At 38.5% G+C, this 14,463-nt stretch overlaps 1 non-coding gene across 1 annotated transcript; it reads left to right on the forward strand.

Moving 5' to 3' along the window:
• The first annotated feature begins 14,357 nt into the window (after window positions 1-14,357).
• LOC120192181 lies at window positions 14,358-14,463 on the forward strand. The gene has a single exon (XR_005522760.1). It is a non-coding gene; the product is annotated as a small nucleolar RNA R71 (small nucleolar RNA).

Raw genomic sequence — 14,463 nt, forward strand, 5'->3', positions numbered from 1 at the left:
AAAGTACCAAGCCAAAATACACGTCAAAGAACAAATAAGGACTAAAGTGCATTAAATCACAAATTAAAAGCATGATAGGTATTTAACTGAAATAATAGCAAACAAATAGAACCAAAATATAAAATTTTAAATTACATGGCCATAATCAAATATCATTAAAATATGACAATAAGCAATATGATGACCAAAATGTAAATGTAACAAAATAGAAAGCTCAAAACATAAACTTGAAAACTCTTATTCAGTGATCGGAATGAAATTTTTAGAACCAGAATGACCTTTCACGTGGTTTGAACAGGCGCTACACGTAGAAACCGTAAGACCTCTCAAAACGACGCCATTTTGAAGCCCCCTCATATACCCTGTTATAGGTTTATGGAAAACCTAGCCCCCTTATTTCTCCATCAGCCTTTCAGCCCCCTTTTCTATAAACTTTTTTTTTGTTTTTTTAAAACCCTCTGGCCACCACCTAAACGACTCCGGTGAGGGTCCAGTGATCCTCTTTTGACCCTCTAAACCTCCTCTCTTCAATCCCTAAACAAACAAACATCCAAACTATAAACTCTATGTCTTTCTTTTTTCTCAAATAACCCAACCCAAAAAAAGAAGAAAAGGCTACCTCAAAACTACTTTCAACGCCGACGAAACAAGGTAAGTCAACTTCGAGGGGTGAGGTGTTTGTGAATTGTGACTACTAAATACGGTCGCGAAATATGTGCAAGTATACATGGAAGCAAATGGAGATGTTGTGGAAAAATGGATGGAAATGTCGTGAGAAATTAAATTGTGTTTAGTGCAATCAAATGAAAATGTAATGGCAAAAAAATATAAATAATGGGTTTGATTATCAGGACTTTAGACTCCTCACACAACAAGCTACTACGGGAATGAATAATAGGAGTCACTTAGGAAGCTTAAGTTTACTTCTCAGGATGGTCTTACTTCTATGCCTTATTTGTCTGACAGAGTTTACGAATGGTTCCCTATGCTATCTCTAGTCAAGGGACTCGAAAGGTTCAAGATAACATGGCAAACCTATTGGCGTTAGCAAGTGCAGTGATCCTATAGGTTCAAATAATAGGATATATCACGATAATACCTTTTAGTGACATCACTAACATCTAACCTCTCGATCGAGCACTACTCATTTTAGTCGATTGAAATCCTAGCCTTATGTCTAAGGTTGGATTAGGCCTAGTTACTACCTAGAACCCCTTGTTTATGTGGATCCTCCCTAGTTTCTCTCGAACACTAAGGACATGCTACTTAGTTATTCTGTCGAACACTAAGTATTCTCCTAAGGAATGGCTACTCTCATAGCTCCTACAACCTTAAGGCATTAAACATCATAAACAAAACAAATAACATCATACAAAAACTACCATCCATTAAAATTAAACTTAAGTATCCATAAGGAACTCCCACAAAATAAGACTAGTTCATGGTGGGGTTCGAATATTCCAAGCAACAAGGCATGAAATTAATCCATTCCATACAACCTAACTAAGATAAATGAAAGTAAACAGGAAAGGGATGGATGAAAAGCCTTCGACGTGTACTGCTGGAGCTCCCCTCGGCTACCACAAACTGCCCCAGCTCGCTAGCTCCTCTCGGACGCCTAGCTCGTCACTCTCTTTAGCTTGTTATTGGAGGAATGCCACGATAAAGACGATTGGCGAAAATGGAGAGGCCTTTTTCTCTTAGAAATAAGCTCAAGCCGACATGTGCAAAGTCCTTTTTTCTTGGTGGCTTCATCTCTTATTTATAGGGAAAAATAAACCTAGGAATTTGTGTTAAAATTCCTAGAATATCCCGATCAAGCTCCTTTCACGTGAGGGGATTAGCAACTGTGACAATGGTACCCTCCAGGGCAGCTGGGCGTGGACCAGACATGATCAACTTGCAGCTGGACGTGGTCCCGATAGAATCAGACGACCCAGGTGGCAGATGTCTCCTCTTGGGTGACTGGTGGTAGAAGGCACGTGAAGACAAGGACATCTGGCTCTTAAAAATATTTTGTTTCGTTTGGTTCACTTCCGAAATGCCTTTTGATTTGGCATTTACATTCTGCTCAACAGTCTCATCATGTCACTACAATTCCCTTTCGCTTATCCTTTCTCCCAAATCCTGCACATCATCAAACAAAACACCTTCCCCATAATCCAGAACCACTTACAAAATAAAACGTCACGACAAAACATATTTCCAGCACATGCAACTATATGCTACTAAATGCATCTATATGATCCTATATGAGCCCTTAGACAATCAATAACTAAAGTGAAAATGCCCTAAATATGGTTTTTTACGGAGTTATCATACCCCCAAACTTAAGCTATTGCTTGTCTTCAAGCAATGAATAATATTAAGAAAAATAAAAATACCATGGCAAGTTCAGATTTAGGATAGTTATATGGGATAGAATTTCAGCCCATAACATTTGTCTTCACACGCTAGACTAGTTTGAGAAATCAAGTACTGTCCCCTAGGGCAAGATTCTTTGTGTGAATGTGCGCGTGTTTGTATCAAGTCCATGCTTAACAAACCTAGAAAATTTCTAAGTAAGCTCTCTTATTTTGCCATGACATTACAAAGTTTACTCCCACATTTTTTCTTTTCCTTCTTTAACACTGCTACGAGGGGAGTTAACCCATCACACCTACCATCCCACAATCTAGGTGAAAGGGAGCATACCTTCCACCTCCGAGCTAGTTAGGTGGAGTCATCCCATGACTACTTTCATTCACTCATATGCCGTGACTGCCATTTATTTAAATATAGTTTCCAGGCAATGCCATGGCATTGCAGAGTGTCCCTCTACAGATATACCGAAGCATTTATTCTCAATTTCATTTTTTGCGGGGTTTTCATCATTCATTATTAAAGTTTTATGCCAAGACATGCAAGAGTTCTTTTATAAAAAATTTCTATGTTCCTTAAGCATGAAAAACATACAATCGTGTATTCAAAGGTTTCAAAGAAGCAAGTCCTAGAGTTGGTTCTATCATCCTCAACAGTTATGTACATTCAATTCTAGCCATAAAGAGTTCATAATCATCGTGCATCCTTAATTTATTCCAGAAAATTAATTCGAACACTTACTAATGTCATGGCATATTCATTATACTAATACTATCATGCAATGATTTGATATACCCTACCTCCTCCAAACTTGAGAGAAGCATTGTCCTCAGTGCTAAATAAAAACTAAGGTAAAACTAGACTACATGCTATGCAATGCAATGTACCTTGACTACTTATGCTTGTGGTGGTGCAGCAGCCGTGCGGCGTGGGCGTTTGTGTAATTATGTGGGGCTGGAATGTTCAGAATCTGATTCTGGTGCAACAGGGGGTCCTAAGGCCTTCAAGGACTAGGGATAGTTGAGGCTCCTCACATCTAAACACTTTTTTTAACTTGTGTCTACTCATTCGCAGAGGAATTTGCTATGGCATTTCTGATTGTTCATCCTCAAGTGGCTCTATGGGTTGCGGGAGTACTGGTACGGTTGAAAGCTGGAGCTCAGCTTCTTGATATTCAGTTATTGGCACTAAATGGAATGGATCAGAATCGACTGGTTCCTCATCATCAGTGGGCTGGTGAGCATCTTCTGATGCCTCGACATTCTCAGATGGTTGTAAGAGCGTAAAAGGGAAAACTGGGATATCAAGATTAATGTGCGGGAGAATCTCCATGAAAGCATTCGCAACAAATTCTTCTCAGCACTTTATATAAGAAAAGAAGGTCATCATATTGCTGATCAGTTCTTCTACGTGATCTTGGGTTCGCTTAGTAACCTCCTCGAGGGCATCTAGTTTTTCCCTACCATTGTGGGTTACTTCAGCGCGAGAAGTGTTCTCCTCATTTTCCTTTCCTTTGTTTTCTTTGAATCCAAGTAACATAGGAAGCTTGGCCTTTGTAATAGTAGACATCCCATGTAATATCTCAACAAACTGCTCCTCGGGCACCTTCTTCTTACGATAGATAGTCGTAATAAGGTTTGGAAATACCAAGGCACTAACAAATCGCTTCAAACAAGTATGAACTTGTTCCACAATTATATTTCCTATGTCGATGGAACACCCTACTAAAATAGAGTGCAATAGAAGCATCCTCTGCAGTGAGACCGTGGTGTTGTAGGCAGTAGGGAGAAACTTGTTCTTCATGAAATGATTCCACAACTTAGTCCTCGGTGTAGCCTCTCGCGGTCCACTATTTTCGGCTGACTTGTTGGCCATTCCACTGTGTGTTTGAAAAATAGAGGTCTTCCAATATGCCATGTTAAGTCTCATTATCTGCCTCTTTTGTGAAAGTGGTGTGGTTATCAATAATATCCTGCAAGTTAAAATAATGATTAATAGCCGAAGAGGTAAAGCAAACAGAAATACCACGACATGTTGATTTAGGTCGGTTAAGTTGGCATAAATTCCTTTACTAGAGAGGCATTCATATTATCTGGATGCTTGGCAAAGGTTTTCCATTGGTGCTGATGAACGATGTCCATGACATCACTGGCAAACAGAAATACCACGACATGTTGATTTAGGTCGGTTAAGTTGGCATAAATTCCTTTACTAGAGAGGCATTCATATTATCTGGATGCTTGGCAAAGTTTTTCCATTGGTGCTGATGAACGATGTCCATGACATCACTGTCGAGATCAACATCTTCATCATCGGAGAAAATGAAGATTAACTCAAATAAAACCCAGCGGTTTTTGAGGCTTTAAAACCTTTCTTGCGCCTCTTCATCAACAAAACATGATGGAGATGATTCAAATAAAACCCAGCGGTTTTTGAGGCTTTAAAACCTTTCTTGGCCTCTTCATCAACAAAACATGATGGAGATGATGGAGTCATGCTTGAGGGACGTGGGCGCACCATGGTGTAGTTGACAAAACAAAGAAAAGATGAAAAAGCTTGAAGCTTTTTGGCTATGGCGTTCGGTGTTAAGAAGGGAAAAAGAAGAAAAGATGAAGACTAAGTGGGAGAGTAAAAATGATGAAAAGAAGATGAAAAGGTAAAATGGGAGTTATTTAATGTGTGGATGGGAGAAAAGAAAAAATAATCAAAATAAACCCTAAAGAAAAACTAAAAATTTCAAAAAGTAAAAAGGTGAAAACTTTTCCCTCTTATATTGTCTTGTTACCGCCCACTCCCCTTTCTTCAATTGTACGATCATCACATGCCTGCTGCATGGACCCTAAATTTGCAAAACAAAATAAAATAATCAACCAAAAAGAAATTGAATATAACAATAACAAAATAACATTTATTTATGCACAGGAGTAAAGCCAAAATGTAATGGTATCTTCAAAATGCTTAGCAGATTTCAACATCATGCAAGAAGAGTGACGATTTGTCACGCAAGGGTGGAGCTCCTTGATAAGCCTTTAGACGCTGGCCATTAACTTTGAAAATGAGCCATCATCCATATTCTTGATATCAATAGCACTACGAGGGTAGACACGATGTACTTCAAAAGGTCCGGACCATCGTGACTTTAGTTTTCCAAGAAAGAGCTTCAGTCTCGAGTTAAACATGAGCACCTACTGGCTAATATGAAATGCCTTGGAAAAAAACATTCGATCATGCCACTTCTTGGTTTTTTCTTTGTAAAGCTTGGCATTTTCATATGCTTGTGCTCGAAACTCATCTATTTCATTTAGATCGAGTAATCTTTGCTCCCTAGCTAGTTGTGTGTCAAAGTTCAGCTTCTTAATCGCCCAAAAGGCCTTATGCTCTAACTCCACAGGTAGGTGGCATGCTTTCCCATATACCATCTTGAAAGGTGACATTCCCAAAGGTGTTTTGAATTTTGTCCGATAAGCCTATAGCGCTTCGTCTAGCTTCGGGGACCAGTTCTTCCTTCTAGGATTCACCACATTCTCTAGCATTTGCTTGACCTCCCAGTTGGGCATTTCAGCTTGCCCATTCATTTTTGGATTGTATGCCTTGGTAATTTTATGTTATACTCCATATTTTTGTAATGCCTTGGCAATTAGCTTATTATCAAAATGAGTGCCCTCATCACTGATGATGGCTCTTTATGCTCCAAATCGGTAAATATGTTCTTGTGAAGATCCTCAGTGTGGTAATTACTTCAACCCACATATACATAGTCCACAGCAAATAAATATACAAGTCTCCAAAAGAAGATGGAAACGGTCCCATGAATTCAATGCCCCCACGTCAAAGAGCTAGATCTCCATAATATTTTGCAATGCATTTCATATTGCCTGGAAATGTTCCCAGTGCGCTGGCATCTATCACACGCTTTACAAAACTCGTGAGCATCATTGAACAATGATGACCAATAAAAGCCTGATTGGAGGACCTTAGCAGCAGTCCTCGTACCTCCGAAATGTCCTCCATATGGGGTTGTGTGGCAATGGTGTAGAATGTATCTTTCTCCTCCTCAGGGACACAACGTCGAATTATTTGATCAGTACATTGTTTGAATAAGTATGGCTCGTCCCACAAGAAGAACTTGGCATTATGTTTGAACTTCTTCCTGCCCTGACTGTTCAATTCATAAGGCAAAACCACAAACAACAAAATTAACGATGTTAGCGTACCACAAATTGCCGTGGCATATAAAATTTTCTCATCAGGGAATTCTTCTTGAATATCTAAAATGTCATGGCATTCAGAATTGATCTCTAGCCTAGATAAATGATATGCAACCTGGTTTTCAGTATATTTCTATCTATTACCTCTAAGTTAAATTCTTGCAGTAGTAATATCCACCTAATGAGTCTAGGCTTGACATCTTTCTTGTTCACTAAGTATTTTATAGTTGAGTGATCAGTGTGAACAATTATTTTTATTCCTATCAAGTATGGCCTAAACTTGTCAAATGCAAATACCATGACAAGTAATTCTTTCTCAGTGGTAGTATAGTTTAGTCGTGCTTCATTCAAGGTACGCCTAGCATAATATATAACATGGAACATTTTACCTCTGCGTTACCTAAGCATAGCTCCCACATAAAAATCGTTCGCATCACACATCTGCTCGAATGGTGACGTCCAATCGGGGGAAACCACAATGGGTGTAGAGATAAGTCTTTGTTTCAGCTTGGTGAATGTGCCATGTCAATTTTTATCAAACACAAAGGGTTGATTTTGTTGAAGCATGGTGTATAAGGGCTTGGATATCATGGAGAATTCCTTGGTGAATCTTCTATAAAACCCAACATGTCCAAGAAAACTCCTAATGCCCTTGATAGAAATTGATGGGGGTAGCTTCTCGATCACATCGATTTTGGCTTTGTCCACTTCAATGTTCTTTTGAGAGATCTTATGGCCTAGAATAATGCCTTCGGTCACCATGAAGTGACACTTTTCCCAATTTAGTACGAAATCAACCTCCTCATATCGCTTGAGTACCTTTTCCAGATTGCCGAGGTATTTCTTAAAGTCATCTCTAGAAATGGACAAGTCATCCATAAAGATTTGTGGAAAATACTCAACCATGTCAAAAAAATATGGCTTGCATGCAGTCCTGAAAGGTTGTCGGGGCATTACAGAGTCCAAAAGGTATCATTCGGAAGGCATAAGTTCCATAGGGACACGTGAACATAGTCTTCTCTTGGTCCTCTGGTGCGATGTCAATTTGATTGTAACCCGAGTATCCATCCAAGAAACAGTAATATGCCTTGCAGCCAGTTAATCCAGCATTTGATCGATGAAGGGTAAAGGGAAGTGGTCCTTCTTGGTAGCCTTGTTGAGTTTGCGGTAGTCCATGCATATCCGCCACCCGGTAACAATGCGCGTTGGTAACAACTCATTGTCTTCACTTGTCACCACAGTCGTGCCTCCCTTCTTTGTTACACATTGGACGTGACTCACCCAAGAACTATTAGAGATGGGGTAAATCACTCCAACATCAAGCCATTTGAGAATTTCTTTCATCACGACTTTCTTCATGATTGGGTTGAATCTTCTTTATAGTTCTATGGATTTGCTATGTCATTCTTCCAGTAGGATTTTATGCATGCAAATGATGTGACTTATTCTCTTCAGATCCGCCATAGTCTATCCTAACGCTTTCTTGTGTTGTGACAAAACTCTTAACAAACTACATTCTTGGTTAGGAGTAAGGGCAGAGGAAATAATAAAAGATGAAGTTTCATTACTACCCAAATATGCATATTTAAGATGCTGTGGAAAATTCTTTAACTCTAGGGTAGGTACATGTTGTAATGAGGGCTTAGAGAACAAACTCATCGAAATCAAGAGGTTCAAAATGTGTTCCTGGGCTAGCTATGAGGAAGCTAGCCTGCTGTTCCTCTAAAGAAAAGTCATTGGGATCTTTGGCATTTTCTTCTTCAAATAGCCTCTCATAATTTTCTAGCTGAATGAAATTGTCATTGTAAAATTGACCAGCTTCTCTTGCTATCAATGAATCCGCTTCGAAAATGCTCTGACATTCTTCAACCTTATCCATGTACTTGAGAGTATGAAAAACATTAACAGTGACATATTGGTCGGCCACTCTCATGGTAAGCTCACCATTCTCACAATCGATAAGAATATGCCCAATAGCTAGGAAGGGTCTCCCCAAGATTATGTGTGTTGTGGCATCAACCTTGCACTCCAGTATAAGAAAGTCTACTGGAAACACAAATTTTTCCACCTTTATAATGACATTCTCGACTCGCCCCTCTGGATAAACATGGGAGCGGTTGGCTAATTGCAAGATAACAGAGGTGGGTCTCACATTTCTTATTACAAGCTTCACAAAGATTGACTTAGGCATTAAGTTAACACTTAAGCCAAGGTCACATAGTGCCTTCACCACATAAGTTTTTCTTATCGAACATGGAATAATAAAACTGCCTGGATCTTGTTGCTTTGGCAGCAACTTGCTTAAGGTAGAGCAGTATGCTTGTGTCATGGTAACTGTCTCCTACTTCTCAACTTTTCTTTTCTTGGTAACAATATCCTTGAGGAATTTAACATATGTTGGCATTTGATCCATAGCTTCAAGAAAAGGAACATTGATGTGAAGTTGGTTCAGAATGTCAACAAACTTCTTGAATTAAATGTCATCATTATGATTCTTTAGTCTTTTTGGGAAAGGAGGTGGGGATCTGAATTCCTTTAATGAAGGATCAGGAACAGTGTTTGCCTTGGTATTTTTGTTTGCTCCCTCAGTTTCTTTACTCGATGAACCCTTATCCTTATCCTCTTTTACTTGTGTTTCTTCTGGCAATTCATGCTCAGCCTGCACGGTTACAGGGGTAATCATTCTTCGGTCTTCCCCCAAACTTGTCTTCTACATTGATTTGGGTGCCACTCTGTAGAGTGAGTACACGTATTGTTCATTTCCATGAGGTTTTATGACTTCAGTGTCACTCGACAAACTACTTGGTTGACGTTCTTGTAATATCGCGACAATTTAACCAACTTGATCCTCCAATTCCCTCAGAGATGAATTATGGCTTTGAAGCAAAGCTCCTTGGTTTTTAATGATGTCGCATGGTCTTGCAGCATGGTCTTCATGGTTGCTATAAACTTTTTCATTATGGCCTCCAAAGAACTTGTGTTAAATGAAGATGACCCTCACTTGTTAGAATTATGCCATGGCATATTCATTTGAAAACCTTGAGAGTCATTGAAATTCTGGTATCGAAGGGGTTTATTAGCATTACTGGTTTTTATTTCCCCACGAGAAGTTTGGATGTTGGCGTCATCCAAGATTATATGTGTTAGAATAGGGGTTATTGTTACCTCGATTATAGTTTCCTATATAGTTGATGGATTCCTGATTGGTCGGGCACTCGCTTTCATGGTGATTGCCATGACATAATAAACATATTAAATTGGATGCCTTCACTTCTTTCACCTTACTTGGTCTTTACAAATTCTTTAGCATATTGATGATAACAACAAGTTGGGCGAACACATAATCCTTAGTGTCTAACTCGAATGCTCCATGTGATTTTTGCCTAATTCCAAGCCTTGGAAATTGATAATCATTGTTGGCAATCCTATCTAGAATATCGAATGCCTCTACAGGTGATTTATCGAGTAATGTCCCATTTACTGAGACATCTAACATCATCATCGTGGGCGCATTAGCTCCATTATAGAACATTACCACTTGAGTCCAATCTTGAAAACCATGATTTGAATATTTGCAAGTAATCCTTTATACCGATCCCATTCATACATTGATTCGTCATCAGCTTGACAAAAAGAAATGATGTCATTCCTCAATTGGGTGTTCATGTTCAGAGGATTATACCATAGAAATCTTTTTTTGCACAGATCAGTCCAAGACTCCATTCAACTCGCTGGAATGCCACTCAACCAAGCCCTTGATCAGTCACGCAGAGAATATGGAAATAAATTTAACTTTAATACATCTTCGTGCACTCCTTGTTGACAGAAAGAATCGCACACCTCCAAGAAGTTACGAATATGTTGTTTGACATCTTCATTTGGCATGCCCCAAAATTGCCATATGGAATTTAGTATATTGAACATGTCAGGTTTGCACGCAAAATGGGCTGCTTGAATCTCAGGTGCCACAATTCCTGGATTTAAGTTGTCTAAGATAGGATTTAAGTGATCATGAATGGCAAGAGGTCTGGTTGTATTCCCAGCATTTGGAATTGCCTCGTCATTTTGATATTCCTCATGACCAATACCTTGATTTCCAATTTGATATATGGTTGCACATTGAACATGTCTTCTTTGCCTAAACAACCTCTCAATCTCAGGTTCAATTGGTTCTAATGGCTCGTCAGAGTGTCTTCTGGTCATACACCAAGAAAAACATGATATAAGATAAGGAAAATAACAAGTAAAATTATATAAAAAATAAAAAGTAAAATAAAAATTCTATGACAAAACTAATTAACTTCTAGTTGCCAATCCCTGGCAACGGTGCCAAAAACCTATCCGCAAATTGTGACTATTAAATATGGTCGTGAAATATGTGCAAGTATACACAATCGAACAAGTAATATAGTGATGAGTGAGTATCATATCCACAGGGATTGGAGGAAATTTATAAGTTCAGTCAAAGCAATTTACTATTTCACCTAAGTATAGTTAGTAATGGTTTGTACAAATGAGAATAATGTGGTAAAATGAAATGGATGTTGGTGGGAATGGAATGATAATGTGATGTGGAAGCAAATGGAGATGTCGTGGCAAAATAGATGAAAATGTCATGAAAAATTAAATTTGGTTTAGTGCAATCAAATGAAAATGTAAAGGAAAAACAAAATGTAAATACTGGGTTTGATTATCAGGACTTTAGACTCCTCACACAACAAGCTACTACATGAATGAATGATAGGAGTCACTTAAGAAGCTTAAGTTTACTTCTCAGGATGGTCTTACTTCTATACCTTATTTGCTCGATAGAGTTTACGAATGGTGCCCTATTCTATCTCTAGTCAAGGGACTCAACAGGTTAAGATGCCATGGCAAACGTATTGGTGTTAGCAAGTGCAAGGATCCTATAGGTTCAGATAATAGTATATGTCATGGTAATACCTTTTAGTGGCAACACTAACATCTAACCTCTCAATCGAGCACTACTTCTTTTAGTTGATTAAAATCCTAGCCTTATGTCTAAGGTTGGATTGGGCCTAGTTACTACCTAGAATCCCTTGATTATGTGGATTCTCCCTAGTTTCTCTCGAATACTAAGGACATGCTACTTAGTCATTCTCTCGAACACTAAGCATTTTCCTAAGGAATGGCTACTCTCATAGCTCCTACAACCTTAAGGCATTAAACATCATAAATAAAACAAATAACAACATACAAAAACAATCATCCATTAAAATAAAACTTAAGTATCCATAAGGAACTCCCACCAAATTAGACTAGTTCATAGTGGGGTTCGAATATTCAGCAACAAGGCATGAAATTAATTCATTCCATACAACTCAACTAAGATAAATGAAAGTAAACAATAAAGGAATTGAGGAAAAGCCTTCGACGTGCACTACCGGAGCTCCCCTCGGCCACCATGAACTACCCCAGCTTGCTAGCTTTTCTCGGACGCCTAGCTCACTACTCCCTCTAGCTTGTTAATGGAGGAATACCACGACAAAGACAATTGACGAAAAAAGAAGAGGCCTTTTTTCTCTCTGAAAATAAGCTCAAGCCAGCATTTTTAAAGTCCTTTTTTCTTGGTGGCTTTATCTCCTATTTATAGGGGAAATAAACCTAGGAATTTGTGTTAAAATTCCTATGATACCCCGATCAGGCTCCTTTCATGTGAGGGGGTGAGCAGATATGGCAATGGTCCCCTCCAAGGCAGCTGGGCGTAGACCAGACAAGATCAGCTTGTAGGTGGGCGTGGTCCCGACAAAATGAGACGACCCATGTGGCAGATGTCTCCTCTCGGGTGACTGGTGGTAGAAGGCATGTGAAGAAAAGGACAAATGGCTCTTAAAAATATTTTTTCCGTCTGGTTCACTTCTGAAACGCCGTTTGATTTGGTATTTGGATTCTACTCAGTATTCTCATCTTGTCACAACAATTCCCTTTCGCTTAAACTTGCTCCCAAATCTTGCACATCATCAAAAAAAATACCTTGCCCATAATGCAGTACCACTTACAAAATAAAATGTCGCGACGAAACATATTTCCACCATAACTATATACTACTAAATGCATCTATATGTTCCTATATGAGCCTTTAGACAATCAATACCTTAAGTGAAAAGGCCCTAAATATGGTCTTTTTACGGAGTTATCATGAGGCTTCTTCCTTTCTATTTTCTTTTCTATGTTTTTTTCCTCTAAAAAATGGTTGTTGTTCTCTCTATCTTTGGCTTGAATCCTTTTTTCTTTATATTTTTTTTTTTTTTTTCGAATCGAACTCAACTCTTTTTCTTCTTTCTCTCGGGGTTTTCTTTTTTTTGTTTCTCTCTCCTTTTGAAAATTGAATCCCTCATGTATTAAATGGGGTTTGTGTTTTGGTGAGGGTGATGATGGGGGTGGTTAAGATCCCAAATTTTCGAGATTGGTTGGGATTTGGGTGTGCTTTTTATTAATTTTTTATTTGTTTGGATTTGGTTTTTTTACTGATTTTCTTCTCTGTTTTGTACGAAATGATGAAATTGAGGTAGTTTAAATGAGAACGGTATGACGGGAGTGGGTGACCGAAATAGTGGCAACAACGCAGATCTTCTCGATTTGTAGTGAAGTCGATGGCGAAAGGCTATGTTTAGGCTAAGGTTTAAGAAAACCCTAAAATATATAGGCTAATGTTTGGGCTAGTTGGCCTCTTGTAATTGGGTCCAACTTGGGTTTGTTGTAATGGCCTGCAAAAATAAGAAAATAAAAATAAAATAATATAGCTAAATAATAATAGTAATAATAATTAATATTAACAAAATATCTGGACGAAAACGAGTGTCTACAACAACATCTGGAAGAGATGCATCTTTTGCCACCTCCATATCCTTAGATTGCAGATCCATCCTCTCATCACCCTTCTTCTTATTTTCAAAAATGGGTTTTCCAAGGTGTATTCCACTTCAAGTCATGATGGATTTACAATGCTCATTGCAATGGGCCTTTTTGTAATCTTTAGGAGGTTCAGTATCGTTGGGCAGCGTCCCTAGTTTTCTATTGCTTAAAGCATTATCCAACTAGCCAACTTGGTCTTCCAATGCTCTCAATGATGTTTACTGGCTTTGAATCATTGCTTTATTTCGTGAAATATATTATTTCCTCAAAGCTTCAAGAGAAGTTAGGATGGGAGCTTGGTTGGAATTTTGCCCTTGGTAATTCTGCCTTTGCTCGGAGTTGCGCTGGTTGCTGATGTTGTGGCATTATTGGTTGTTGATTGTAATACTAATACTGATTACTAAAATTAGATTGTACAACATTGAGATTGGTAACATTTTGGCTTCTCCAAGGTAAGTTGGGATGGTTGCGGTAGCTGGGATTGTATGAATTCCCATAAGTGTTGGAATTATCACCCCTATTAAAATTTCTCATAAAACAAATAGACTCAAGGTTTTATGGACATTCTTCATAATTATGTGCATCTCCACAATAACCACAAGAGAATGAGATGCAACTTTTACCTCATACATGCCACCCGACTTTTGTAATTTCTTTACCATATCAGTGAATGTTGTGATCTGTGAAGCCATTGAATTCAAAGCATCAGTGTCTGTTACTGCAACATTGCGTCTTCCAAACATGTTTCTTGTATTGGGGTATTGATAGTCATTATTAGAAATCCTCTCCAATATATCATATGCTTTATTATATGACTTGTCCAGTAGTGCACCATTTGCTGAAGCCTCAACTACCACACGAGTATCCATGTTTAACCCATTATAAAACATCTCCATTTGCGTCCAATGAAGAAATCCGTGAATCAGACACTTTGCAACAATTCCTTAAAATGCTCCCAAGCTTCATATAAATTCTCGTATTCCAGTTGCTTGAAGGAGGTAAGGTCATTTCTAAGGTC

Source organism: Hibiscus syriacus, unplaced genomic scaffold (assembly GCF_006381635.1).
Source record: "Hibiscus syriacus cultivar Baekdansim isolate YM2019G1 unplaced genomic scaffold, ASM638163v2 tig00116971_pilon, whole genome shotgun sequence".
Taxonomy (NCBI): Eukaryota; Viridiplantae; Streptophyta; class Magnoliopsida; order Malvales; family Malvaceae; genus Hibiscus; species Hibiscus syriacus.